At 52.0% G+C, this 27,278-nt stretch overlaps 1 protein-coding gene and 1 non-coding gene across 2 annotated transcripts in view; one reads left to right on the forward strand and one right to left on the reverse strand.

Moving 5' to 3' along the window:
- The window catches only part of NR1D1 (nuclear receptor subfamily 1 group D member 1), a 375,483-nt gene that overhangs the window by 333,072 nt on the left and 15,133 nt on the right, over nt 1–27,278 (forward strand). The window lies entirely within an intron of this gene.
- Nucleotides 11,577–11,645, reverse strand: TRNAS-CGA (transfer RNA serine (anticodon CGA)). The gene has a single exon. It is a non-coding gene; the product is annotated as a tRNA-Ser (tRNA).

Here is a 27,278-nt window from a genome sequence, read left to right on the forward strand (position 1 = left end):
ATAGACACCTGAACAACACCCAAACAGTATACTCAAGATTGCTACAGCACATTGTCTCCAGATTTTAATGCAGTAATTCAGAGCAAGAGGTGTCAGTTATAAGAGGCCGTTAAATAAACAAAATATTGCAAAAGCACTAACGTTTCAAACATGTTTGATTTATCTGCGGTACCTGGCATTACATTTTATGACAGGCATGGCCCAGCCCGACAAGGTCTCAAGATAGGGTGGCCAGACCGTCCCGGTCTCCCGGGACATTCCCGGATCTGGCCACCCAATCCCGGATCCCGGGCTGCCTATACCGGGACCATTAAAGGTCCCGGTTTAGGCAGCCCAGGAGCCGGTGGCCGCGGGCGGGGAAGGCGGGGAGTGAGGGAGGGAGCGTCCCTGCGCCTGCGCAGGGCCCCTGCGCACGCGCAGGGACGCTCCCACCCTCACTCCCCGCCCGCGCGCGGGGCCCGGCGGCAGTGGTGGAGGCCTCTCCGTAGCCTCCGCTGGTCGCTGGAAGCCCTCCAGAGACTCTGGAGGGCCTCCAGCGACCAGCGGAGGCCGCGGAGAGGCCGCGGGGCACCCGGCGCTGGTCCCGGAAGGCCTTCCAGAGCCTCTGGAAGGCCTTCGGGGACCAGCGCCGGCCAGCGAAGGCTTCCCCGCGGCCTCCGCTGGTCCCTGGAGGCCCTCCAGAGTCTCTGGAGGGCCTCCAGGGACCAGCGGAGGCCGCGGGGAAGCCGCGGGGCACCCGGCGCTGGTCCCGGAAGGCCTTCCAGAGGCTCTGGAAGGCCTTCCGGGACCAGCGCCGGCCAGCGAAGGCTTCCCCGCGGCCTCCGCTGGTCCCTGGAGGCCCTCCAGAGTCTCTGGAGGGCCTCCAGGGACCAGCGGAGGCCGCGGGGAAGCCGCGGAGCAGCCGGCGCTGGTCCCTGGAGGCCTCCAGAGGCCAGCGCCGGTATCGGAGAGGCCCGGCGCTGGTCCCTGGAGGCCTCCAGAGGCCAGCCCCGGCAGCTCCCTCCCTCCCTCGCCGCGAGGCCGCCGCCGGAGGACCCCCCGCCGCCGCCGCTGGATCCGCCGCCCTGGATTAAGGTAAGGGGGCCGAAAGCGGGGGGGGGGGGCGGGGGGCGGCCTTCCTTTCTTCCCTCCCTCCTCCCTTCCTTCCTTCCTTTCTTCCTTCCTTCCTTCCCTCACTCCCTTCCCTTCCTTCCTTCCTTCCCTCCCTCCCTCCTCCCTTTCTTCCTTCCTTCCCTCACTCCCTTCCCTTCCTTCCTTCCCTCCCTCCTCCCTCCCTTCCTTTCTTCCTTCCTTCCCTCCCTCCCTTGCCTTCCTTCCTTCCCTCCCTCCTCCCTTCCTTTCTTCCTTCCTTCCCTCCCTCCCCCCTTCCTTCCTTCCTTCCCTCCCTCCCCCTTCCTTCCTTCCTTCCCTCCCTCCCTCCCCCTTCCTTCCTTCCTTCCCTCCTTCCCTCCTTCCTTCCTTCCTTCCCTTCCTTCCTCCCTCCCTTCCCTTCCTTCCTTCCCTCCCTTCTTCCTTTCTTCCCTTCTTCCCTTTCTCCCTTCCTTCCTTCCTTCCCTCCCTCCCTCCTTATGTTGTTATGTGATGCAGAGTGTTGGACTGGATGGGCCACTGGCCTGATCCAACAGGGCTTCTCTTATGTTCTTATGTGACGCAGAGTGTTGGACTGGATGGGCCACTGGCCTGATCCAACAGGGCTTCTCTTATGTTCTTATGTGATGCAGAGTGTTGGACTGGATGGGCCACTGGCCTGATCCAACAGGGCTTCTCTTATGTTCTTATGTGACGCAGAGTGTTGGACTGGATGGGCCACTGGCCTGATCCAACAGGGCTTCTCTTATGTTCTTATGTGACGCAGAGTGTTGGACTGGATGGGCCACTGGCCTGATCCAACAGGGCTTCTCTTATGTTGTTATGTGATGCAGAGTGTTGGACTGGATGGGCCACTGGCCTGATCCAACAGGGCTTCTCTTATGTTGTTATGTGACGCAGAGTGTTGGACTGGATGGGCCACTGGCCTGATCCAACAGGGCTTCTCTTATGTTGTTATGTGATGCAGAGTGTTGGACTGGATGGGCCACTGGCCTGATCCAACAGGGCTTCTCTTATGTTGTTATGTGATGCAGAGTGTTGGACTGGATGGGCCACTGGCCTGATCCAACAGGGCTTCTCTTATGTTATTATGTGACGCAGAGTGTTGGACTGGAGGGGCCACTGGCCTGATCCAACAGGGCTTCTCTTATGTGACAATACTGACTTTGGTGGACCCAAGCACTGATTCAGTGTAAGGGAGCTTTGCGTTTGTGTCTTCTAGTGCAATTTTGTTCTCAGATCCTGTATTTACTTCATCAGTATATGGGATAAGGCACTTTCTCAACTGTGCTGCATAATGCAGCCTATTTATTTTGTCCTGTTGGCTCTGTTGGCTCTATCTGCGCCACCTTCATCACTTTCGGGGTGTGGATCCCCCAGTGGAGTGGTCTCCCGACTCCCTCCGCCGGCTGTTTCTGATAGCCCTGCGCCCCCTCTTTCATTTGATATGTGTCCTGTGCGGGTGCCACCCTCCCGCCGGGAGATGCCGCAAAATGAGCCCCCTTGAGGCTTATGGCGGCAGGGCTCGGGGGAAGCGAGCTAGACTGCTGTTCTTTTGAGGGGTTATAGAGTGTTTCGAGCCCGTCCCTGTGGCATCGGTCCCATCATTGTGGGGCCCAGGGGGCCGGCGCAGCGGCACGCTGAAGCAGCCTGTCGGTCACTTCCAGGTTCCTGTCCTGCATCTTGACCGGTGTTATTAGTGACAGGCTGCTTCGGCGTGCCGCTGCGCCGGCCCCCTTGGTCCCACAACGATGGGACCGATGCCACAGGGACGGGCTCGAAACACTCTATAACCCCTCAAAAGAACAGCAGTCTAGCTCGCTTCCCCCGAGCCCTGCCGCCATAAGCCTCAAGGGGGCTCATTTTGCGGCATCTCCCGGCGGGAGGGTGGCACCCGCACGGGACACATATCAAATGAAAGAGGGGGCGCAGGGCTATCAGAAACAGTCAGCGGAGGGAGTCGGGAGACCACCCCACTGGGGGATCCACACCCCGAAAGTGATGAAGGTGGCGCAGATAGAGCCAACAGAGCCAACAGGACAAAATAAATAGGCTGCATTATGCAGCACAGTTGAGAAAGTGCCTTATCCCATATACTGATGAAGTATATACAGGATTTGAGAACAAAATTGTTTCCGGCGGTGATATTTGGGGGATTTTTGGGGACGTCACAGGAAGTGCTGTGAAGTCACTTCCTGTTTCCGGCAGGTGACGCGGGGAAATGATGTCACAGGAAGTGATGCCACTTCCTGTTTCCGGTGGTGGCATGACATCACCGGAAGTGACGTCACTTCCTGTTTCCGGCGGCGCGCGCGCGAAGCGCGCACACCCCCCCCCCCCCAGTGTCCCTGGCTGGCCTTCAGACATTATGGTCACCCTATCTCAAGATCCGGCTCTCATAACAAATGAGTTTGACATCCCTGCTCTAGCATTTAAGCAAAACTCTATGGTTTAGCCATAGTGTTTTGCCCAAATTCCAGAGCACCCCTGCAGTCCGCCAGTGATGTGCTGACAGCATTTCCAGACACACGAGTGACATCACTGTGTCAGAACACTACTGATTTTCCCTCTCAGTTTTGGTTCCATTCCCCCCCCCCTTGCTGACCAGCTGGGCAATGGCAGGAAGTGCCTACTGGGCATTGCCCACCCTCACCAGGCCTTTACAGGGTGTATACGGACTGCATAGCACACCATAATACAGTCACCATCCTCATGCAATACATATAAGCAATTGCTAGTAGAGCACGCCATTGTTCGCTAAAAGGCTTGGCCGGACTTCTTTTCTTAAGCATTTGCTTTTTCCCATTCTGGTAACAGGCCAAGAGAATAAAATACTGTCTGGGCAGCAGCCCTATGAGGAATACTTTAACCTGCGTAATGTCTCTGTGTCAGGCTACCATTAAAGATGCAGCAGCATGAACTTTTTTTTTCATTTGGAAAGCTTTTCTCCTTGAAGGAGAGAAAGAGAGAGAGACACACACAGCGAGAGCATGCTCTGACTCCTTGCAACTGGCTTCTAGCCTTATGCCTTTTGTGATCACACACGCTAAATAATGCACTTTCAATCCCCATCCGATGCACTTTCCGACTGGATTTTACTGCGTGAACTGGCGAAATCCAGTTGGAAAGTGCATTGAATGGGGATTAAAAGTGCATTATTTAGTGTGTGTGTGTGATCACAAAAGGCAGCATGGTGCCACTCAGGATGATCCATTCATTCATCCCACCTCCAGTTTGGAGCCGGTGCCTGGGGAAGGCAGAGTACTCAGTGGGGATGTGGTACCACTCTAGGACTTCCATTTCTCTGCATCTCTATGGTGTACCATACAGTCTATTCTCCAAGTCTGCCACTGAAACAGCATGGACAAAGTTGCAAGGAAAACGTGGAATGGATTTTCCGTTAAGGTCTCTGGGTCCTATCTGTCTGGGCACAAAGACCTTAATGGAAAATCCACTCTGCATTTTCTTTGCAGCTTTGTTTCCTGCTGCAGCCAGACAAGGGAGCAGGAAACTCATAGCCTCAGAGCTTCAAAGAGTAAGGACAGATGAGGAAAGGGGGTGAAAAGAGCCCATTGGGCCTGATTAAAGCCCTGGGCTATCCAGTTTGGTATCTATCCAGTTTGGAGAGCCAGTTTGGTTTAGTGGTTAAGTGTGCGGACTCTTATCTGGAAGAACCGGGTTTGATTCCCCACTCCTCCACTTGCACCTGCTGGCATGGCCTTGGGTCAGCCATAGCTCTGGCAGAGGTTGTCCTTGAAAGGGCAGCTGCTGTGAGAGCCCTCTCCAGCCCCACCCACCTCACAGGGTGTTTGTTGTGGGGGAGGAAGGTAAAGGAGATTGTGAGCCGCTCTGAGTCTCTTTGGAGTGGAGGGCAGGATATAAATCCAATATCTTCTTCATCTTCTTCTTCCCTGCAATAGAGTTTAGAATACTAAAGCGACTGGCGATGTGATGACATCATTTCTGGTTATGTAGCTGGAAATGACATCATCATGTCGCCAAACACCTTTCTGTTAATCTGTACCCCGCAAAACCTCCCAAAGTGGGAAAATCCAAACTGCCTTAGATCTTCAGTGTAACTCATATCTTGCCCATAAGGGAGAAAATAGAAAGAGATTGATCGTTTGTATTTATCTCTTGCATGTAGGGGAAAGGGGCAAGGTTGGGCCAGGCACCCGTATATTTTCTCTGGATCAAGGTAAGAATCTGGGCAAATGTAATATCTTTTTAGCTGTGTTAGGTTTTGGGGATTTTTCTAGATTGGCATTTCTAATGGAATGTTAATATATTTTAATTAATTACTATTTGAAACTCTGCGATTGTTGATAGATTTACTGTATTTTATCGTATTGTGGTTACCCGCTTTGCGTACTCAGCTGGTTAGAAGAATACTTCAAATCAGGGGGGAGAGTTGTAGAAAAAGCCCAGCAGGAACTCATTTGCATATTAGGCCACACACACACCCCAATGCCATGCCAGCCGGAACTGTGTTCCTGGGTGTTCCTGCTAAAAAAAAAACTAAAGCCCTGGTTCAAATAAGTGACTGAAAATGGAAATGCTTTGCTGTTTTTGCTCTATGTTTTGGCTTCCCTCTCTCTGGGCGGGTTAGGATGGACGAGGAACTTGGCCATCCCGTTTTCCCTCTGTTCCCAGAAAATGCAGCCTGCCACACTTTCTCCCCCATCCCTCACCACACACACATAGAAGCAATTGAAAAGTGGAGCAGCATGGGGTCCACACAAGGTCACAGCATCCCCGGAAGACATAATTGCCAAGCGGCTTCTGAGTAATCACATTGGGGGGGGGGGGGGCGGGGGGGCAGAAGCATCCTTCTGGATCTGGAACCGATCCACAGTGGTCCTGACAGGTGGAGCTGTGTAACCCAGTGCTGCGTCTGGGGAGGGGGGGGGGCACATCAAGCTGGGGCTTCCACCGAGTGATGCCCTGTCAGATTTCATTGTCCTGGTTTTCCTTGAACCGCCCTGATGTGCCCCCCCCACCAATTTCCTGCCTGTAACTTTTCTCGCACAAATAAAAGATCAGACATAATGACAGCAGAAGTGAACGTTTGCAGATTTTCACCATTAACAAAGCTCGGGGGGTGTTGCGACGATCTTGCTTTCTGCTTGGTGGGCACGATGAGGCAGACTGCTGCGTTAAGAAGAAGACTGCAGATTTATACCCCGTGCTTCTCTCTGAGACTCAGACCATCTTACAGTCTCCTTTCCCTTCCTCCCCCACAACAGACACCCTGTGAGGTGGGTGGGGCTGGAGAGGGCTCTCACAGCAGCTGCCCTTTCAAGGACCTCTGCCAGAGCTATAGCTGACCCAAGGCCATTCCAGCAGCTGCAAGTGGAGGAGGGGGGAATCAAACCCGGTTCTCCCAGATAAGAGTCCACGCGCTTAACCGCTACAGGGGAAGAAGGTCTATGAGAGCTATGGCTGACCCAAGGCCATTCCAACAGCTGCAAGTGGAGGAGAGGGGAATCAAACCTGGTTCTCCCAGATAAGAGTCCGCACACTTAACCACTACAGGGGAAGAAGGTCTATGAGAGCTATGGCTGACTCAAGGCCATTCCAACAGCTGCAAGTGCAGGAGGGGGGAATCAAACCTGGTTCTCCCAGATAAGAGTCTATGCACTTAACTGCTACAGGGGAAGAAGGTCTACGAGAGCTATGGCTGACCCAAGGCCATTACAACAGCTGCAAGTGGAGGAGTGGGGAATCAAACCTGGTTCTCCCAGATAAGAGTCCGCGCACTTCACCACTACACCAAACTGGCTCTCTATTAGAGCTATGGCTGACCCAAGGCCAGTCCAACAGCTGCAAGTGCAGGAGGGGGGAATCAAACCTGGTTCTCCCAGATAAGAGTCCATGCACTTAACTGCTACAGGGGAAGAAGGTCTATGAGAGCTCTGGCTGACCCAAGACCATTCCAACAGTTGCAAGTGCAGGAGGGGGGAATCAAACCTGGTTCTCCCAGATAAGAGTCTGCACACTTAACCACTACACCAAACTGGCTCTCTATTAGAGCTATGGCTGACCCAAGGCCATTCCAGCAGCTGCAAGTGGAGGAGAGGGGAATCAAACCCGGTTCTCTCAGATAAGAGTCTGCACACTTAACCACTACACCAAACTGGCTCTCTATTAGAGCTTTGGCTGACCCAAGGCCATTCCAGCAGGTGCAAGTAGAGGAGTGGGGAATCAAACCTGGTTCTCCCAGATAAGATTCCGCACACTTAACCACTACACCAAACTGGCTCTCTATTAGAGCTATGGCTGACCCAAGGCCATTCCAACAGCTGCAAGTGCAGGAGGGGGGAATCAAACCTGGTTCTCCCAGATAAGAGTCCACGCGCTTAACCGCTACAGGGGAAGAAGGTCTATGAGAGCTATGGCTGACCCAAGGCCATTCCAACAGCTGCAAGTGGAGGAGAGGGGAATCAAACCTGGTTCTCCCAGATAAGAGTCCGCACACTTAACCACTACAGGGGAAGAAGGTCTATTAGAGCTATGGCTGACCCAAGGCCATTCCAGCAGCTGCAAGTGGAGGAGGGGGGAATCAAACCCGGTTCTCCCAGATAAGAGTCCACGCGCTTAACCGCTACAGGGGAAGAAGGTCTATGAGAGCTATGGCTGACCCAAGGCCATTCCAACAGCTGCAAGTGGAGGAGAGGGGAATCAAACCTGGTTCTCCCAGATAAGAGTCCGCACACTTAACCACTACAGGGGAAGAAGGTCTACGAGAGCTATGGCTGACCCAAGGCCATTACAACAGCTGCAAGTGGAGGAGTGGGGAATCAAACCTGGTTCTCCCAGATAAGAGTCCGCGCACTTCACCACTACACCAAACTGGCTCTCTATTAGAGCTATGGCTGACCCAAGGCCAGTCCAACAGCTGCAAGTGCAGGAGGGGGGAATCAAACCTGGTTCTCCCAGATAAGAGTCCATGCACTTAACTGCTACAGGGGAAGAAGGTCTATGAGAGCTCTGGCTGACCCAAGACCATTCCAACAGTTGCAAGTGCAGGAGGGGGGAATCAAACCTGGTTCTCCCAGATAAGAGTCTGCACACTTAACCACTACACCAAACTGGCTCTCTATTAGAGCTATGGCTGACCCAAGGCCATTCCAGCAGCTGCAAGTGGAGGAGAGGGGAATCAAACCCGGTTCTCTCAGATAAGAGTCTGCACACTTAACCACTACACCAAACTGGCTCTCTATTAGAGCTTTGGCTGACCCAAGGCCATTCCAGCAGGTGCAAGTAGAGGAGTGGGGAATCAAACCTGGTTCTCCCAGATAAGATTCCGCACACTTAACCACTACACCAAACTGGCTCTCTATTAGAGCTATGGCTGACCCAAGGCCATTCCAACAGCTGCAAGTGCAGGAGGGGGGAATCAAACCTGGTTCTCCCAGATAAGAGTCCATGCACTTAACCGCTACAGGGGAAGAAGGTCTATTAGAGCTATGGCTGACCCAAGGCCATTCCAGCAGCTGCAAGTGGAGGAGGGGGGAATCAAACCCGGTTCTCCCAGATAAGAGCCTGTGCACTTAACCGCTACAGGGGAAGAAGGTCTATGAGAGCTCTGGCTGACCCAAGGCCATTCCAACAGCTGCAAGTGGAGGAGTGGGGAATCAAACCCAGTTCTCCCAGATAAGAGTCTGCCCTTTCAAGGACAACCTCTGCTAGAGCTACGGCTGACCCAAGGCCATTCCAGCAGGTGCAAGTGGAGGAGTGGGGAATCAAACCCGGTTCTCCCAGATAAGAGTCCGCGCACATCACCCCTACACCAAACTGGCTCTCCTTAAGAAAGCCCTGGTGTAAACGAAGCCCAGTTGTGCCAGCAGTTCTGCCAGTTCTGCTGGGGCTGCATGTCATGGATCCGTGCCACAGGCAGCAACAGTGGAAATGAGTGTAGGCTGGCTTACCCAGTGCCAGCATCAACTGGCTGCTTTGAAGGATGGACTCTGTAGTGTATCGGCAGCCATACGCGTCCACACGCAGAGGCGACTGGGCGGTCCCAGGCGCCTCCAGCGTGGGGCGCGGAGTCCCCCGCCAATCACCAGCTGTGGCGGGAAGTTTAACAGGTCAGGATTGGCCTGACCTGTCCAGTAGGCTGTACCGGGGATTGTACATAAGCGGGACCTGGCCCGTGTGTTCGCTCTCTTGCAACGTGCTCCTAATAAAGAATGTTGCCCTACTCGCGTCTCCCGATCGAGTACGTTACAGACTCTATGGTATTGTCCCATGCAGAGGTCCCTCCCCTCCCCAAACCCCGCCTTCTCCCAGATCCACCCCCCAAAATCTCCAGGTGTATTCCAACACAGACCTGGCAACCCTAGTCACCAGAGATCTTGGCTGGCCTTCTCTCTCTAGAGAGCCAGTTTGGTGTAGTGGTTAAGCGCATGGACTCTTCTCTGGGAGAACCAGGTTGGATTCCCCCCTTCTCAACTTGCAGCTGCTGGAATGGCCTTGGGTCAGCCATAGCTCTCGCAGGAGTTGTCCTTGAAAGGGCAGCTGCTATACGAGCTCTCTCAGCCCCACCTACCTCACAGGGTGTCTGCTCCAATGTTCTCTCTAAGCTGCAGAGTCTTGTGAGCAAAAATTCTACTTTGTGAGCTACTGGCATGAAAGTGGTGAGCTACCGCATAAAGTAGTGTGCTCTGGGGGGGTCATCCTTCTTGAGCTAAAACAAAAGTGTGTGAGCTGGAGGCTAAAAATCTGTGAGCTAGCTCATGCTAACTCAGATTAGAAGGAACACTCATCTGTTGTTGAAGAGATGGGAAGGTAAAGGAGCTTGTGTGACCACTCTGAGACTCTGAGATTCAGAGTATAGGGCAGGATATAATTACAATATCTTCTTCCTCCTCTTAAAGGGGCCTGAGGAGACTGTCTGAGGGCCAAAGAAATTGTGGAGCCTGCCCAACTTGCTTCCATATGCCGTGGGATACCAAAAGCATCCAATCCTAAAAAGAGTTACACCCTTTGAAGTCCTTCAAAGTCAATGGGTTTGGAAGGCTGGAACTCAGCTTAGAATGGCTCTGTGTGCAGTCTTTCCATCCGATGAGGTGCCTTTCATCTGTGGGAATGGCTTTTTTCTTTTCGGTGGGAATAAGTGTTCTGAATGTTTCATAAATCTAAGGGGCCACGTTTGGGGGGTTGGTTGTTGAAATTTTAATTAAATTTAATTACACTTATGTCTTGTTCTTCCTCGAAATAGCTCAGAGCAGCTCCAAAATAGCTGGATTCAGCATTCAAGTAGCATTGTGTTTTTAGACCATTATGTGGCTTCCTGGGAAGGAGACTGGCTGTACCCCACCCAGGGGGGAAAAACCTGTTCCTCTTTCTCCAGAGAAAGCCCTGCTCTGTGACCCTCCTGCAATTTTATTTTATTTTTTTTGCATTTATTTATTAGATTTTTATCCCACCCTTTCCTGAAGGCTCAGGGTGGATTACAACGATGCTTTTCAATTAGGGTTGTCATCTCTGGGTGGGGAAATTCCTGGGATTTTGGGGGGAGACGCCTGGAGAGGGACTTCAGCAAGGTATGAGGCCATAAAGCAGGGGTGGCCAAACTTGCTTAATGTAAGAGCCACAGAGAATAAACATCAGAAGTTTGAGAGCCGCAAGACGTGGACGTCGGAGGTTTGAGAGCTGCAAACAGGCAGGCAAATAAATGGAGGGGAGAAGAAGAAGAAGATGATGATATTGGATTTATATGAACATATGGAACATATGGATCTGCCTTATACTGAATCAGACCCTCGGTCCATCAAAGTCAGTCTTGTCTTCTCAGACAGGCAGCAGCTCTCCAGGGTCTCAAGCTGAGGTTTTTCACACCTATTTGCCTGGACCCTTTTTAGTTGGAGATGCCGGGGATTGAACCTGGGACCTTCTGCTTACCAAGCAGATGCTCTACCACTGAGCCACTGTCCCTCCCCTGCTCTCCAGGGTCTCAAGCTGAGGTTTTCCACACCTATTTACCTGGACCCTTTTTAGTTGGAGATACCAGGGATTGAACCTGGGACCTTCTGCTTACCAAGCAGATGCTCTACCACTGAGCCCCCGTCCCTCCCCTGCCCTCCAGGGTCTCAAGCTGAGGTTTTTTACACCTATTTGCCTGGACCCTTTTTTGGAGATGCCAGGGATTGAACCGGGCCCTTCTGCTTACCAAGCAGATGCTCTACCACTGAGCCACCGTCCCTCCCCTTAGACATATGAACATATGAAGCTGCCTTCTAGTGAATCAGATCTTGGGTCCATCAAAGTCAGTCTTGTCTACTCAAACGGGCAGTGGCTCTCCAGGGTCCCAAGCTGAGGTTTTTCACACCTATTTGCCTGGACCCTTTTTTGGAGATGCCAGGGATTGAACCTGGGACCTTCTGCTTACCAAGCAGATGCTCTACCACTGAGCCACCGTCCCTCCCCTGCTCTCCAGGGTCTCAAGCTGAGGTTTTTTACACCTATTTGCCTGGACTCTTTTTTGGAGATGCCAGGGATTGAACCTGGGACCTTCTGCTTTCGAAGCAGATGCTCTACCACTGAGCCACTGCCCCTCCCCCCTATACCCTGAATCTCACCCCTGCTCTAGGGGAACTGGTCTCTGTTGCCTAAGGGTAAATTGTAGTAGCCAGAGATCTCCAGGCCAGACCTGAGCGTTGGCAGCCCTATTCTCAATCCCCATTCTTCATTGGTCTAGTAAACACGGAGAAGAGCAGAGATTGTGGATTAAACGAGGAGTTGTTCCAGGATGGAATCAAACTTACCGGTAGCCTGTTGGGAGTCATAAACCGCAGTGCCGGATTAAACCCTGCGGAGGCCCCTCGGCAGTCAAAATCTTTGGGGCCCGCTCGCAAATTATCTCAGAGTCAGAGCGTCTGGCCCGCGACCCGTGGCCCCCACTGCAGCCTGCAGGCACCTTCTCCAAAGACCCTTTGACAAAGCTGCAGGGGAGAGGCATATTTGGTGATGACGCCAGCAGCAGCCGCACCAGGCAAGTCGGGGAACGAGCGGCTCAGTTGCTGGCTGTGCGTGCAGGCTGGGAGGGCTGCAAGCAGGGGGGAAACTAGGTGGGGGGAAGCCAGCCTGGGGCCCCAAAAGGCATGGGGGCTCATAGGACAGTGCCTACTTGGCCTAATTGTTACTCCAACCTTGATAAGCTGCTTCGGAGCAGACAGGGTGGCCGAGTTCCCCTGGCCACTGATGGGGTATAGGGGAGCAGGGTTGCCGAAACCAGGTTGGGAAACTCTTGGAGATGTGGGGATGGAGCCTGGGGAGGGCAGGGACCTCAGTGGGGTAGGAGGCCATAGAGTCCACCCTCCAAAGCAGCCATTTTCTCCAGGGGAACTGATCTCTGTAGGCTGGAGGTGAGCTGTAAGTCCGGGGGATCCCCAGGTCCCACCTGGAGGCTGGCATCCCTCGTGGGCAAAAGGGAACGTTCCCGTCTGAAACTACTTTAGGCTTTGCTGACCGACCACCGCAGTACAAAGGACCCCTGGGAACCAAACATCCTACGATCGAGGCAGATCTGTGGGTTTGTCCCCAAAAATAATGAAAGCGGGGGTGTGGGGGGAAACTAATTAAAGCAGAAAGTGTGTGTGTGTGTTGGGGACTAATTTAAAGAAGAAAAAGATAAACAAAGGTGAAGGGTGCCCAACTGGCTTTTCTTCTAGCAGAGCTGATTTCCTGCCAAAAGGGGGGGGGGGAATCCCCCTAGGGAACAGTCTGTGGGAAAATAAGGTGGGTTACAGCATCCTGTCTTTGCTGTTTCAATCAAGCTCACACTGCTCCATTTATGTATTGGGCAGACTGCTCGGCTTTTTTTGCATCAGGAACTCCTTTGCATATTAGGCCACACCCCCTGATGTAGCCAATCCACCAAGAGCTTACAAGGCTCTTCTTACAGGGCCTGCTGTAAGCTCATGGAGGATTGGCTACATCACAGGGGGGGTGGCCTAATATGCAAAGGAGTTCCTGCTACCAAAAAAGCCCCACAGACCAGTGTTTTAAAAGATGGGTCTTTTATGGCCATTTCTGCTTCGGTGGTGAGATCCTTAGTCAGAAGCAAGTGAGTGGTGTAGTGGTTAAGTGTGCGGACTCTTATCTGGGAGAACTGAGTTGGATTCCCCACTCCTCCACTTGCACTTGCTGGAATGGCCTTGGGTCAGCCATAGCTCTGGCAGAGGTTGTCTTTGAAAGGGCAGCTGCTGTGAGAGCCCTCTCCAGCCCCACCCACCTCACAGGGTGTCTGTTGTGGGGGAGGAAGGTAGAGGAGATTGTGAGCCGCTCTGAGACTCTTCGGAGTGGAGGGCGGGATATAAATCCAAAATCTTCTTCTTCTTCTTCTGAGTGGGCCAAGGTAAGGATGCCAGCCTCCAGGAGGGACCTGGGGATGATTCCTCAGAATTCTAACTAATCTTCAGACTACAGAGATCAGTTCTGGGGAAAATGGATGCTTTGGAGGGTGGACTCTAGGGCATTGTCCCCCACTGAGGTTGCTGTCCTCTGTAGGATCCACCCCAAATCTCCAGGAGTTTCCCGCCCTGGAGATGGCAACCCTATCCTCCATCACCCACCAGTGGCCAGAGGGGATCTGGCAACCTTGGCTGAGGGATACAGAGGTCTGGGCTTTGGAGGGTATTTTTGTATTTTGTACGTGGGGGCGTCTGCACCTGGCCATCATGTCGATGGTGACTGACTCCTATTGGGGGCGTGGAGGATATTCAGAGAGGTAGCTGAATAAAGCCTGCCTCTGCCTACTGCCTCTGGTATTCCAGGGTGGTCTCCCAACCATTTGTTTGTTTATATCCTGTCCTCCCTGCCGATGTGAGCTCAGGGCGGCTTACGTATCAATAAAAGGGATTTTCTTTGTAACAGGAACTCCTTTGCATATTAGGTTACAACCCCCTGATGTAATTGATCCTCCAAGAACTTACGGGGCTCTTCTTATGGGGCCTACTGTAAGCCCCTGGAGGATTGGCAATGTCAGGGGGTTGTAGCGTAATATGCAAAGGAGTTCCTGCTACAAAAAAAAGCCCTGAATAAAATTATTCCATACAACCATTTAAGCAGATATAAACAATGGCATAGTTTTAAAAAAATGTAAAACAATAACGGGTGCTGTATCAAAAATTTTAGATGCTTCAAGATTTGGTTCTGAGATCTATAAAACATATTATTTTATTGTACACATACATAGAATGCAGGTTTGTTAACATTCAAAATTATTCCCCCAAACCTTGTGCTAGGCCTCTATTCCATGCCAAAACAGCCTGATTTCCACCACCAGGGAATTTTGATTTGACCTTCAGCTTATATTATACAATTTAATTTCATGTTTATCCCCTTCATATCACCTGCAAAACTGGAGATTTAAGAACATAATAAGAACATAAGAGAAGCCATGTTGGATCAGGCCAATGGCCCATCCAGTCCAACACTCTGTGTCACAGAAGAACATAAGAGAAGCCATGTTGGATCAGGCCAATGGCCCCTCCAGTCCAACACTCTGTGTCACATAAGAACATAAGAGAAGCCATGTTGGATCAGGCCAATGGCCCATTCAGTCCAACACTCTCTGTGTCACATAAGAACATAAGAGAAGCCATGTTGGATCAGGCCAATGGCCCCTCCAGTCCAACACTCTGTGTCACATAAGAACATAAGAGAAGCCATGTTGGATCAGGCCAATGGCCCATCCAGTACAACACTCTGTGTCACACAGTGGCCAAAAAAAAATTTATATATATATATATTATATCTATACACACACTGTGGCTAATAACCACTGATGGACCTCTGCTCCATATTTTTATGGGGAGGACAGGGACCTCAGGGAGTGATAATGCCACAAAGTCCATCCTCCAATGCATCCACTTTATCCTGGGAAACTGACCTCTGTAATCTGGAGATGAGCTGTGAATCTTGGGGATTTCCAGGTCCCACCTGGAAGCTGGCAACCCTGTGCAAAACGCTGCTGCTGTTGCTGCTGCTGCTTCTTCTTCTTCTTCTTCTTCTTCTTCTTCTTCTTCTTCTTCTTCTTCTTCTTCCTCTTCTTCTTCTTCCTCTTCTTCTTCTTCTTCTTCTTCTTCTTCTTCTTCTTCTTCTTCTTCCTGAGGAAGAACAGGAAGACCACGGTGACATTTCTAGATGCTTTTGTGCACTGATGAGGACTAGAAACTGGCATCCTGATCATTTAATCTTTTTGTTTTGTTTCTCAAGCAAAATTGTACATCAGACCACAGCGGTCTCTGCAGCAGTTGTCTTGTTTTGGGTGCGTTCACACTACGCTAAATAATGCGTTTTGCAACTGAATTTTTGCTATTCTTACACACTAAAAAGCCACACATTATAGCATAGTGTGAACACACCCGCTGTTCCTTTGAAATCATAGATTATTTTTTTGCCAGGCTTGGTGGTCTTAATCAAACTCATTTGTTATGAGGGCCGCATCTGACATAAAGGAGACCTGGTCGGGCCATGTTGGGTCAGGCCATGTGTGTACCTATTTAAAATTAGGTAGCAGAGATATAAACTTTATAAAGGACACAGACAAACACAATTACAGATTTTTTTTAAAAAAAAAGCTTAAAACATTAGCACTTGGTTTAAAGGTGCTTTCTTTGCTCTGTAGCTCCTGTGTGATTGAGCAAGCCTTGCAAAGCAAGCTGTTATGCAGAAGGAAGCAAGAGGGAGGGAGAAGGAAGCAGATGACAGCCAGTTGCTTGAGAGCCTGATAGGAGCCCTCCGGGGGCCTGATTCGGCCCCCAGGCAGCATGTTTGACGCCCCTGTGACTTAATACAAGATTATGCATGGGATAGAGAAGGTAGAGAAAGAAGTACTTTTCTCCCTTTCTCACAATACGAGAATTCGTTGACATTCAATGAAATTGCTGAGCAGGGGGTTAGAATGGATAAAAGGAAGTCCTTCTTCACCCAAAGGTTGATTAACTTGTGGAATTCACTGCCACAGGAGGCGGCGGAGGCTACAAGCATAGCTTCAAGAGGGGATTGGATAAGCATATGGAGCAGAGGTCCATCAGTGGCTATTAGCCACAGCTTATTGTTGGAACCCTCTGTCTGAGGCAGTGATGCTCTATATTCTTGGGGTTTGGGAGGGGCACAGTGGGAGGGCTTCTAGTGTCTTGGCCCCACTGGTGGACCTCCTGATGGAAGTTGGTTTTTTTGGCCACTCTGTGACACAGAGTGTTGGACTGGATGGGCCACTGGCCTGATCCAACATGGCTTCTCTTATGTTCTTATGTGACACAGAGTGTTGAACTGGATGGGCCATTGGCCTGATCCAACATGGCTTCTCTTATGTTCTTCTGTGACACAGAGCGTTGGACTGGATGGGCCACTGGCCTGATCCAACAGGGCTTCTCTTATGTTCTTATGTGACACAGAGTGTTGAACTGGATGGGCCATTGGCCTGATCCAACATGGCTTCTCTTATGTTCTTCTGTGACACAGAGTGTTGGACTGGAGGGGCCACTGGCCTGATCCAACAGGGCTTCTCTTATGTTCTTATGTGACACAGAGTGTTGAACTGGATGGGCCATTGGCCTGATCCAACATGGCTTCTCTTATGTTCTTCTGTGACACAGAGCGTTGGACTGGATGGGCCACTGGCCTGATCCAACAGGGCTTCTCTTATGTTCTTCTGTGACGCAGAGTGTTGGACTGGAGGGGCCACTGGCCTGATCCAACAGGGCTTCTCTTATGTTCTTATGTGACACAGAGTGTTGGACTGGATGGGCCACTGGCCTGATCCAACAGGGCTTCTCTTATGTTCTTCTGTGACACAGAGCGTTGGACTGGATGGGCCACTGGCCTGATCCAACAGGGCTTCTCTTATGTTCTTCTGTGACACAGAGTGTTGGACTGGAGGGGCCACTGGCCTGATCCAACAGGGCTTCTCTTATGTTCTTATGTGACACAGAGTGTTGAACTGGATGGGCCATTGGCCTGATCCAACATGGCTTCTCTTATGTTCTTCTGTGACACAGAGCGTTGGACTGGATGGGCCACTGGCCTGATCCAACAGGGCTTCTCTTATGTTCTTCTGTGACACAGAGTGTTGGACTGGAGGGGCCACTGGCCTGATCCAACAGGGCTTCTCTTATGTTCTTATGTGACACAGAGTGTTGAACTGGATGGGCCATTGGCCTGATCCAACAGGGCTTCTCTTATGTTCTTATGTGACACAGAGTGTTGGACTGGATGGGCCATTGGCCTGATCCAACAGGGCTTCTCTTATGTTCTTCTGTGACACAGAGTGTTGGACTGGATGGGCCATTGGCCTGATCCAACAGGGCTTCTCTTATGTTCTTATGTGACTCAGAGTGTTGGACTGGATGGGCCATTGGCCTGATCCAACATGGCTTCTCTTATGTTCTTATGTGACACAGAGTGTTGGACTGGATGGGCCATTGGCCTGATCCAGCATGGCTTCTCTTATGTTCTTATGTGACACAGAGTGTTGGACTGGATGGGCCACTGGCCTGATCCAACAGGGCTTCTCTTATGTTCTTCTGTGACACAGAGCGTTGGACTGGATGGGCCACTGGCCTGATCCAACAGGGCTTCTCTTATGTTCTTCTGTGACACAGAGTGTTGGACTGGAGGGGCCACTGGCCTGATCCAACAGGGCTTCTCTTATGTTCTTATGTGACACAGAGTGTTGGACTGGATGGGCCATTGGCCTGATCCAACATGGCTTCTCTTATGTTCTTCTGTGACACAGAGCGTTGGACTGGATGGGCCACTGGCCTGATCCAACAGGGCTTCTCTTATGTTCTTCTGTGACACAGAGCGTTGGACTGGATGGGCCACTGGCCTGATCCAACAGGGCTTCTCTTATGTTCTTATGTGACACAGAGCGTTGGACTGGATGGGCCACTGGCCTGATCCAACAGGGCTTCTCTTATGTTCTTCTGTGACACAGAGTGTTGGACTGGATGGGCCACTGGCCTGATCCAACAGGGCTTCTCTTATGTTCTTCTGTGACACAGAGTGTTGGATTGGAGGGGCCACTGGCCTGATCCAACAGGGCTTCTCTTATGTTCTTATGTGACACAGAGTGTTGAACTGGATGGGCCTCTGGCCTGATCCAACATGGCTTTTCTTATGTTCTTCTGTGACACAGAGTGTTGGACTGGATGGGCCACTGGCCTGATCCAACAGGGCTTCTCTTATGTTCTTCTGTGACACAGAGTGTTGGACTGGATGGGCCACTGGCCTGATCCAACAGGGCTTCTCTTATGTTCTTCTGTGACACAGAGTGTTGGACTGGATGGGCCATTGGCCTGATCCAACAGGGCTTCTCTTATGTTCTTCTGTGACACAGAGTGTTGGACTGGATGGGCCACTGGCCTGATCCAACAGGGCTTCTCTTATGTTCTTAATACATCCATCCCTGGCATTAAAACCCTTTATTGTTTTTTCCCTCGGCTGCCACAGCTGCGGCTGCTGCTCTTGCCTCCTGCATCTGAGATGGAAGGAGGGAAGGACACTGCGACCTTCACAACCAGCTGTGCAGCCAGCGCCAGAGGCAGGCAGCCCCAGTCGGCAGCCCAAACGATCACCACTAGGAGCCTGGCAGGGACAAACCCAGACTACGTTAGCCACTGGCTGAAAGAAAACACAAGGGAGGGAGTGGGGATGAATGCTGTTGAGGGGACTGTTTACCAGTAAACACCCCCTCCCTATACAAGACCCCTAGTTCAGGAAGAGACAAACAGGGACACTGTCAGACTAGGCTGGAGTTGGTTCCCGGTTCTATAAGTCACAGTTTTTTTGTTCCTTAATCATGAATCCAACCTCACAAGAACATCAGAAGAGTTCTGCTGGATCAGACCAGAGGTCCATCTAGTCCAGCATCTGGGCTCACCCAGTGGCCAACTAATTCCTCTGGACCACCAACAATAGGGCAGAGAGGCTGAGGCCTTTTCCTGATAAGAACATAAGGAGAGCCCTGCTGGATCAGACCAGTAGTTCATCTACCGTAGTCCAGCACCCTGTCTCATACAGTGGCCAACCAGTTCCTCTGGAGGGCCAGCAACAGGTCACAGAGGCCGAAGCCTTCCCTGATAAAAACATCAGAAGAGCCCTGCTGGATCAGACCAGGGGTCCATCTAGTCCAGCACCCTGTCTCATACAGTAGCCAACCAGTTCCTCTGGAGGGCCAGCAACAGGTCACAGAGGCCGAAGCCTTCCCTGATAAGAACATCAGAAGAGCCCTGATGGATCAGACCAGGGGTCTATCTAGTCCAGCATCCTGTCTCATACAGTGGCTAACCAGTTCCTCTGGAGGACCAGCAACAGATCACAGAGGCCGAAGCCTTCCCGGATAAGAACATCAGAAAAGCCCTGATGGATCAGACCAGGGGTCTATCTAGTCTAGCATCCTGTCTCAAACACTGGCCAACCAGTTCCTCTGGAGGTCCAGCAACAGGTCACAGAGGCCGAAGCCTTTCCTGATAAGAACATCAGAAGAGCCCTGATGGATCAGACCAGGGGTCTATCTAGTCCAGCATCCTGTCTCATACAGTGGCTAACCAGTTCCTCTGGAGGACCAGCAACAGATCACAGAGGCCGAAGCCTTCCCGGATAAGAACATCAGAAAAGCCCTGATGGATCAGACCAGGGGTCTATCTAGTCTAGCATCCTGTCTCAAACACTGGCCAACCAGTTCCTCTGGAGGACCAGCAACAGGTCACAGAGGCCGAAGCCTTTCCTGATAAGAACATCAGAAGAGCCCTGATGGATCAGACCAGGGGTCTATCTAGTCTAGCATCCTGTCTCAAACACTGGCCAACCAGTTCCTCTGGAGGACCAGCAACAGGTCACAGAGGCCGAAACCTTCCCTGATAAGAACATCAGAAAAACCCTGCTGGATCAAACTAGATGTCCATCTAGTCCAGCATCTGGGCTCACCCAATGGCCAACCAGCTCCTCTGGAAGGCCAGCAACAGGGCACAGAGGCCGAAGCCTTCCTCTGATAAGAACATAAGGAGAGCCCTGCTGGATCAGACCAGGGGTCCATCTAGTCCAGCATCTGGTCTCACACAGTGGCCAACCACTTCCTCTGGAAGGCCAACAGCAGAGCAGAGAGGCCAAAGCCTTCCCTGATAAGAATATAAGGAGAGCCCTGTTGTATCACACCAGGGGTACATCTAGTCCAGCATCCTGTCTCACACAAGGGCCAGCCAATTCCTCTGGAGGATCAGCAACAGGGCATAGAGGCCAAGGCCTTCCCCTGATGTTGCCTCCTGGCTCTGGGATTCAGAGGCTTAATGCTTCTGAATGTGGAGGTTCCTCTCAGTCACCATGGCTAGTAGCCATTGATAGACTTTAAAAGGTTCTACTTAAAAAGCCTTGCTCACCAAAACAAGCTTTGGAACACTCCAAATCAGACTCAGGGGGCTGTACCCTACAAAGAAACCCATGCCGTTCATTGGCCCCCAAACCAGGTTTTAGCACTATTTGTGGTGAGATCTAAGAAAAAGAATCAGGCATCAGTTTCATCCTTATCACTGTCCCCCTGGTGTCCTAACAGCAAGAGATGGGGAGCTATGCATAAAGTACCTTTAATCTTGATGTCAATTCTGCTCCACCAATTGCCAGCCTACAGATGGGTCCTGAAGAGATCCATTCCACTGGAGGAAATGACAGCTTTGGAGGGCAGAGACTATGGCAACATATAAGAACATAAGAGAAGCCATGCTGGATCAGGCCAACAGCCCATCCAGTCCAACACTCTGTGTCACATAAGAACATAAGAGAAGCCTTGTTGGATCAGGCCAATGGCCCATCCAGTCCAACACTCTGTGTCACATAAGAACATAAGAGAAGTCATGTTGGATCAGGCCAGTGGCCCATCCAGTCCAACATTCTGTGTCACAGAAGAACATAAGAGAAGCCATGTTGGATCAGGCCAGTGGCCCATCCAGTCCAACATTCTGTGTCACATAAGAACATAAGAGAAGCCATGTTGGATCAGGCCAGTGGCCCATCCAGTCCAACACTCTGTGTCACAGAAGAACATAAGAGAAGTCATGTTGGATCAGGCCAGTGGCCCATCCAGTCCAACACTCTGTGTCACATAAGAACATAAGAGAAGCCATGTTGGATCAGGCCAGTGGCCCATCCAGTCCAACACTCTGTGTCACAGAACATAAGAGAAGCCATGTTGGATCAGGCCAATGGCCCATCCAGTCCGACACTCTGTGTCACATAAGAACATAAGAGAAGCCATGTTGGATCAGGCCAATGGCCCATCCAGTCCAACACTCTGTGTCACAGAAGAACATAAGAGAAGCGATGTTGGATCAGGCCACCCTATTGCCAAGTCCAATTCAAGAAATATCTGGGGACTTTGGGGGTGGAGCCAGGAGACATTAGGGGTGGAGCCAGGGGACATTAGGGGTGGAGCCAAGATCAAGGGTGTGACAAACATAATTGAACTCCAAAGGGAGTTCTGGCCCTCACATTGAAAGGGACGGCACACCTTTTCAATTCCTTCCTTCCATAGGAAATAATGAAGGATAGGGGCACCTTTTTTTGAGGCTCACAGAATTGGACCCCCTGGTCCAATCTTTTTGAAACTTGGGGGGTATTTTGGGGAGAGGCACTGAATGCTATACTGAAAATTTGGTGCCTCTACCTCAATGACAGACCCCCAGAGCCCCAGATACCCGTGGATCAATTCTCCATGATTTTCTATGGGAATAAATCTCCATAGGGAATAACAGAGTTCCCAGCAGACATTTCCCTCCCCTCCCCCCGCTTTCTGACGACCCTGAAGTGGGGGGAGGGCCTCAAAACCGGGGGATCCCCTGCCCGCACCTGGGGATTGGCAACCCTAAGCTGGATCCCCCTGGAAGGTTGAGTTAGACAAATGGGGGAGGCAGGCTGTTGCTTTACTTGGGAAGCAGAGAAAGCAGAGCCCCCTGCCCCCCCCCAATGTTCCCTTTAAGCTAGGGCTGCCAAGTTCCCAGGCCGGCAACATCGCACGCTGGCCACTCTAGGAGTTTCCAGGAGGGAAAACTCTATGGTACCTATTGTACCATAGAGTTTTCCCTCCCAAATTGCTAGAGCATCTGGGGAAACCATAGAGTTTTCCCGGAAGCTCCTAGAGTGGCCGGCGTGCTCCATGTGCGCAAAACAGGAGACCTGGCAACCCTACTCTAAGCTGCAGAGTCTTGTGAGCAAAAATTCTACTTTGTGAGCTACTGGCATTAAAGCGGTGAGCGACTGCATCAATTCTTGTGCTCTGGGGCCGTCCTTCCTGAGCTAAGACAAAAATGTGTGAGCTGGAGGCGAAAAACCTGTGAGCTAGCTCACGCTAACTCAGCTTAGAGGGGACACTGCCCCAAACAAAATATGCTGGTGCAGGCCCCACCAAACCTGAAATCCTGGCTACGGCCGTGCTGGACAGGCTGGGGTTGAAAAGTAGTATCTCCCCTTTGGGAAATCAAACCGTGGACTCCTGCATGACAGGGCTATTTCAGTGATACACTGCAAGTTCTGTGCTGGAAAGGCTCTCAGCCCAGCTTTGTCTTGTGGGGGGAACTGCATATTCTGGCCGGTAGCAGAGTCCTATTTCCAGAGGGCATATTTCCAGGATGGAAAACCACCGCCTTCCCAAGATTGCTCTGTATGGCGAACTTTCCACCGGCCATCGAAATAGAGGGGCACCAAAGAAGAGGTACAAGGACTCCTTGAAGAAATCCCTTGGTACCTGCTGCATCAACCATCACCAGTGGTCTGACCTAGCCTCAGATCGCAAAGCATGGAGGCACACCATCCACCAGGCTGTCTCTTCCTTTGAGAACACACGCAGAGCTGGTCTTGAGGAGATTGAGGAAGAACCGCACTGCTACAGCACCAACCCGAAATCAGACTTTTCCCTGCAGCCACTGTGGCCGGACCTGCCTGTCCCACATTGGTCTTGTCAGCCACCAGCGAGCCTGCAGCAGACGTGGACTACTGCACCTTTCTTAAATCTTCGTTCGCGAAGTCAAGCCGAGAGAGAGAGAGAGAGAGAGAGAGAGAGAGAGAGCAGAGTCCTCCAAGGTCAAGGTCTGGCCCATCCCCTGCTACCTGCTTCTTTTAATCAGAGATGCCAGGGATCAGGGCCGGATTAACAATTAGGCCAAGTAGGCACTGGCCTATGGGCCTCCATGCCTTTAGGGGCCCCGGGACTTTCCCCCTGCTTGCAGCCCTCCCAGTCTGCAACTTTGCATGACTTGCCTGGTGCGGCTGCCGCTGGCGTCATCCCCAAGTTTGCCTCTCTCTGCCTCTCCCCCACAGCTTTGTCAAAGGGGCTTTTGAGAAGGTGCCTGCAGGCTGCAGTGGGGGCTGAGGGAGGCGGGGCAGGTGCTCCGACTCTGAGATAATTTTCGAGGGCCCCCCCGCCAAGATTTTGACTGCCTTGGGGCCTCCACAGGGTTTAATCCGGCACTGCCGGGGATTGAACCTGGGACCTCCTGCATGCCAAGCAGATGCGCTGGCACTAAGCCACAGCCCCCCTTCTCTGACATCATCCCTCCACTTAAAAGGGAACCGAGCTATCCTGGGTGCTGCTTCGGCTCTGCCAGAAAACCTGTCTCATTTCCCCTTCCATTATTCCGCCTCCCACCTTGGCCGGTCCCTGCTCTCTGGCTTCTGTCCAAGAAAATACGGGGTATCAGCCCTGAGGGTCTTGGGTGGGGTCTCTCCAATTCACATTCCTGCTCCTCGTTAGGCTTCTCCCACCCCCTTCACCTGCTCAGGTAAGGCCTCTGGAATTCCTGGCTGGCATTCAACCCCCTCACCTGGAGCAGAGCTGGTGTGTTTTCCCAGACTCTTTTTTTGGGAACGGGTGGGGTCTCGCGTTGCCAGTTTCCCTCCTGGCAAGCTTCCCGGGGCCTCCAACCCCTGCCTCGTCGCAACCAGAAATTCAACGGCAGACCTGATTCGCTGCGTTTCCACCTCTGCTTTTCCGCCAAAATTGGTTCCCTCTCATAAAAGAACAGCAATTACAATATCGTTAAGTGGGTTCCGAGGAGAGGCTTCCACTGAGGCCGATGTCTGGGCGTGATTAGGGGAATGCCTGGCTCCTGGCCACCCCTCCCTCTCATGGCAGCCGCCTCAAGTGGTAGAGGAGCTTTTATTTCTTTAACGAGCGTATTTCTAGACCACCTCACCCCACCCCCTTGCCTCTGACAGATCTTCAAGGTGGTCCACAGCAAGTTAAAACACCCAGAATTAAATTACGACAGCAGAAGAACAGAAAAGTCATCTAAAGAGCACGAGAGAGCGCGCCTCAAGATGTGCCGTCTGATTTTGAAAGCTGCCGGCAAAAGCGAGCTCTTTTGTTTCGCCAGGAAGGCCTGCAAGGCAGCGGTAGGGTTTCCAGCTCTGGGTTGGGAAATGCCTGGAGATGTTGGGGATGGATCCAGGAGAGGGTGGGGCAAAGGGGAGGGACCTCAGCATGGGGAGGGGAGGTGTCACGGCTGGGGCCGGGTCAGGCAAAGTCCAGAGGCAGTCCGAGGTCTGTAGCCAGCAAGCAGGAGTGTCCGAGGTGCCAAATCCAAATCGCTGTGCAAGTATCGCAGGTCCGAGGTCCAGAAGCCGAGGTCAGGGAGTCCAGAAGTCAAAAGCCAAAGTCAGGGATTCAGGAACCAAAGTCAAGCCGGAGTGGATGCTAGAACGTCAGGGAGATGACTAGTTGCTTCCACAAAGCCTCCTCCCAAAGCCCACAGCTATATAGCCCTCTGCTGGCTGTTGCCCATTTGGGCTAATTGCTGGCTCTGGGAGACAGCCAGGATCCTGTTACAACTCAAGCATCCTTGCTCTTAGGAGGGCCAGAATCCTCTCAAAACTCAGGACTCAGGGAGCGTCTTGCTTGTGAGCGTGCCGCCCTCCTCCGATCCCTGAGGTCCTGACGGAGGCGGTCACGCACACGAGCCACCCGAGAGGGCGAGGCAGGGGGGCTGGGATCTTCTTCAGCAGGAGGCAGGGGTACTGGTGCAGGTGGCAGGGGTACAGTTTCCTTGGCAGACTCGTCTTCCTCTGCAGGGTCCCCAGCACCCATGACAGGAGGGACCCAACCACTGGTCCGTGGACTAGTACTGGTCTGTTAGCAACCAGGCCGTGAGTTGTATAATTATTTCATTATATATTACAATGTAGAATAATAATACGACATTGGATTTATATTCTGCCCTCCACTCTGAATCTCAGAGCGGCTCACAATCTCCTTTATCTTTCTCTTCCGCAACAGACACCCTGTGAGGTGGCTGGGACTGAGAGAGCTCTCCCCAGAAGCTACCCTTTCAAGGACAACTGCCAAAATTATGGCTGACCCAAGGCCATTCCAGCAGCTGCAAGTGGAGGAGTGGGGAATCAAACCTGGTTCTCTCGGATGAGAGTCCGCACACTTAACTAGGGTTGCCAAGTCCAATTCAAGAAATATCTGGGGACTTTGGGGGTGGAGCCAGAAGACTTTGGGGGTGGAGCCAGGAGACATTAGGGGTGCAGCCAAGATCAAGGCTGTGGCAAGCATAATTGAACTCCAAAGGGAGTTCTGGCCATCACATTTAAAGGGATGGCACACCTTTTCAATGCCTTCCTTCCATAGGAAATAATGAAGGATAGGGGCACCTTCTTTTGGGGCTCATAGAATTGGACCCCCTGGTCCACTCTTTTTGAAACTTGGGGGGTATTTTGGGGAGAGGCCCTAGATGCTATACTGAAAATTTGGTGCATCTACCCCAAAAAACAGCCCCCCCCCAGAGCCCTAGATACCCACAGATCAATTCTCCATGATTTTCTATGGGAATAAATCTCCATGGAGAATTGATCCACGGGTATCGGGGGCTCTGGGGGGGGCTGTTTTTGGGGGTAGAGGCACCAAATTTTCAGTATAGCATCTAAGGCCTCTCCCCAAAATGCCCCCCAAGTTTCAAAAAGAGTGGACCAGGGGGTCCAATTCTATGAGCCCCAAAAGAAGGTGCCCCTATCCTTCATTATTTCCTATGGAAGGAAGGAATTGAAAAGGTGTGCTGTCCCTTTAAATATGATGGCCAGAACTCCCTTTGGAGTTCAATTACGCTTGTCACAGCCTTGATTTTGGCTCCTCCCCAATGTCTCCTGGCTCCACCCCCAAAGTCCCCAGATATTTCTTGAATTGGACTTGGCAACCCTATCAACAGGTGCTGCCTGTATGGGTTAAAGTAGGGATCCCACCACTGCCATAGTGCCTATCAGCATTTTTACTGGCCCTAGGGTTACCTGGTCCCCCCTAGCCACCGGCAGGAGAAAGAGGGTTAGGGTTGCCAGAGCCAGGCTGGAAAGCTCCTGGAGATTTGGGGGTGGAGCCTGGGGAGGGCAGAGGCCTCAGTAGGGTTGCCAAGTCCAATTCCAGAAATATCTGGGGACTTGGGGGTGGAGCCAGGAGACTTTGGGGATGGAGCCAGGAGACACTGGGGTGGAGCTAGGAGCAAGGGTGTGACAAGCACAATTGAACTCCAAAGGGAGTTCTGTCCATCAGAATTAAAGGGACCTCACAACTTTTTAAATGCCTTCCTTCCCTCCACTCTCTCCTTCTCTGATTTCACCTCAGAGGCGGAGCGGAGCGGGCGACGCCGCTGCGCGGCTGCCGCCTCTTCTCCGCTTCACCGTAGCTGCTCCTCCGAGATGGGCTCAGGCTGAGCCCATCTCGGAGGAGCAGCTACGGTGAAGTGGAGAAGAGGCGCCAGCCGTGCAGCGGCGTCGCCCGCTCTGAGATGGGGCGGCTCGCCACGCTCCTTGGCGCCGTTCCCCCCTGCCCCCACTTTCATTTTTTTTGGGAGCGGGGGAAGAGGCTGAAAATCCTGGGGTCCTCTGCCAGGGCAGGAGGGTTGGGAAGCCTAGGCCTCAGTGGGGTAGGATGCCATAGTGTCCACCCTCCAAAGCATCTGTTTTCCCCAGAGGAACTGATCTCTGCGGTCTAGAGATGAGCTGTAATCCCAGGGGATCCCCAAGTCACACTTGGAGGCTGGCATCCCTAATCAGCGGGGCTTCTGATTGGCCACTGAAGTTCTAATTGGCTATGCAGAATAAAACAACCTTGTTTCAGCAGCAGCAGCCAACAGAAGGCATGTCTTATTCTCTTTAATTCCTCTTTCCTAGTATATTATTTAACTATCCCTCTTCTCCCT

Source organism: Heteronotia binoei, chromosome 15, assembly GCF_032191835.1.
Source record: "Heteronotia binoei isolate CCM8104 ecotype False Entrance Well chromosome 15, APGP_CSIRO_Hbin_v1, whole genome shotgun sequence".
NCBI lineage: Eukaryota > Metazoa > Chordata > Lepidosauria > Squamata > Gekkonidae > Heteronotia > Heteronotia binoei.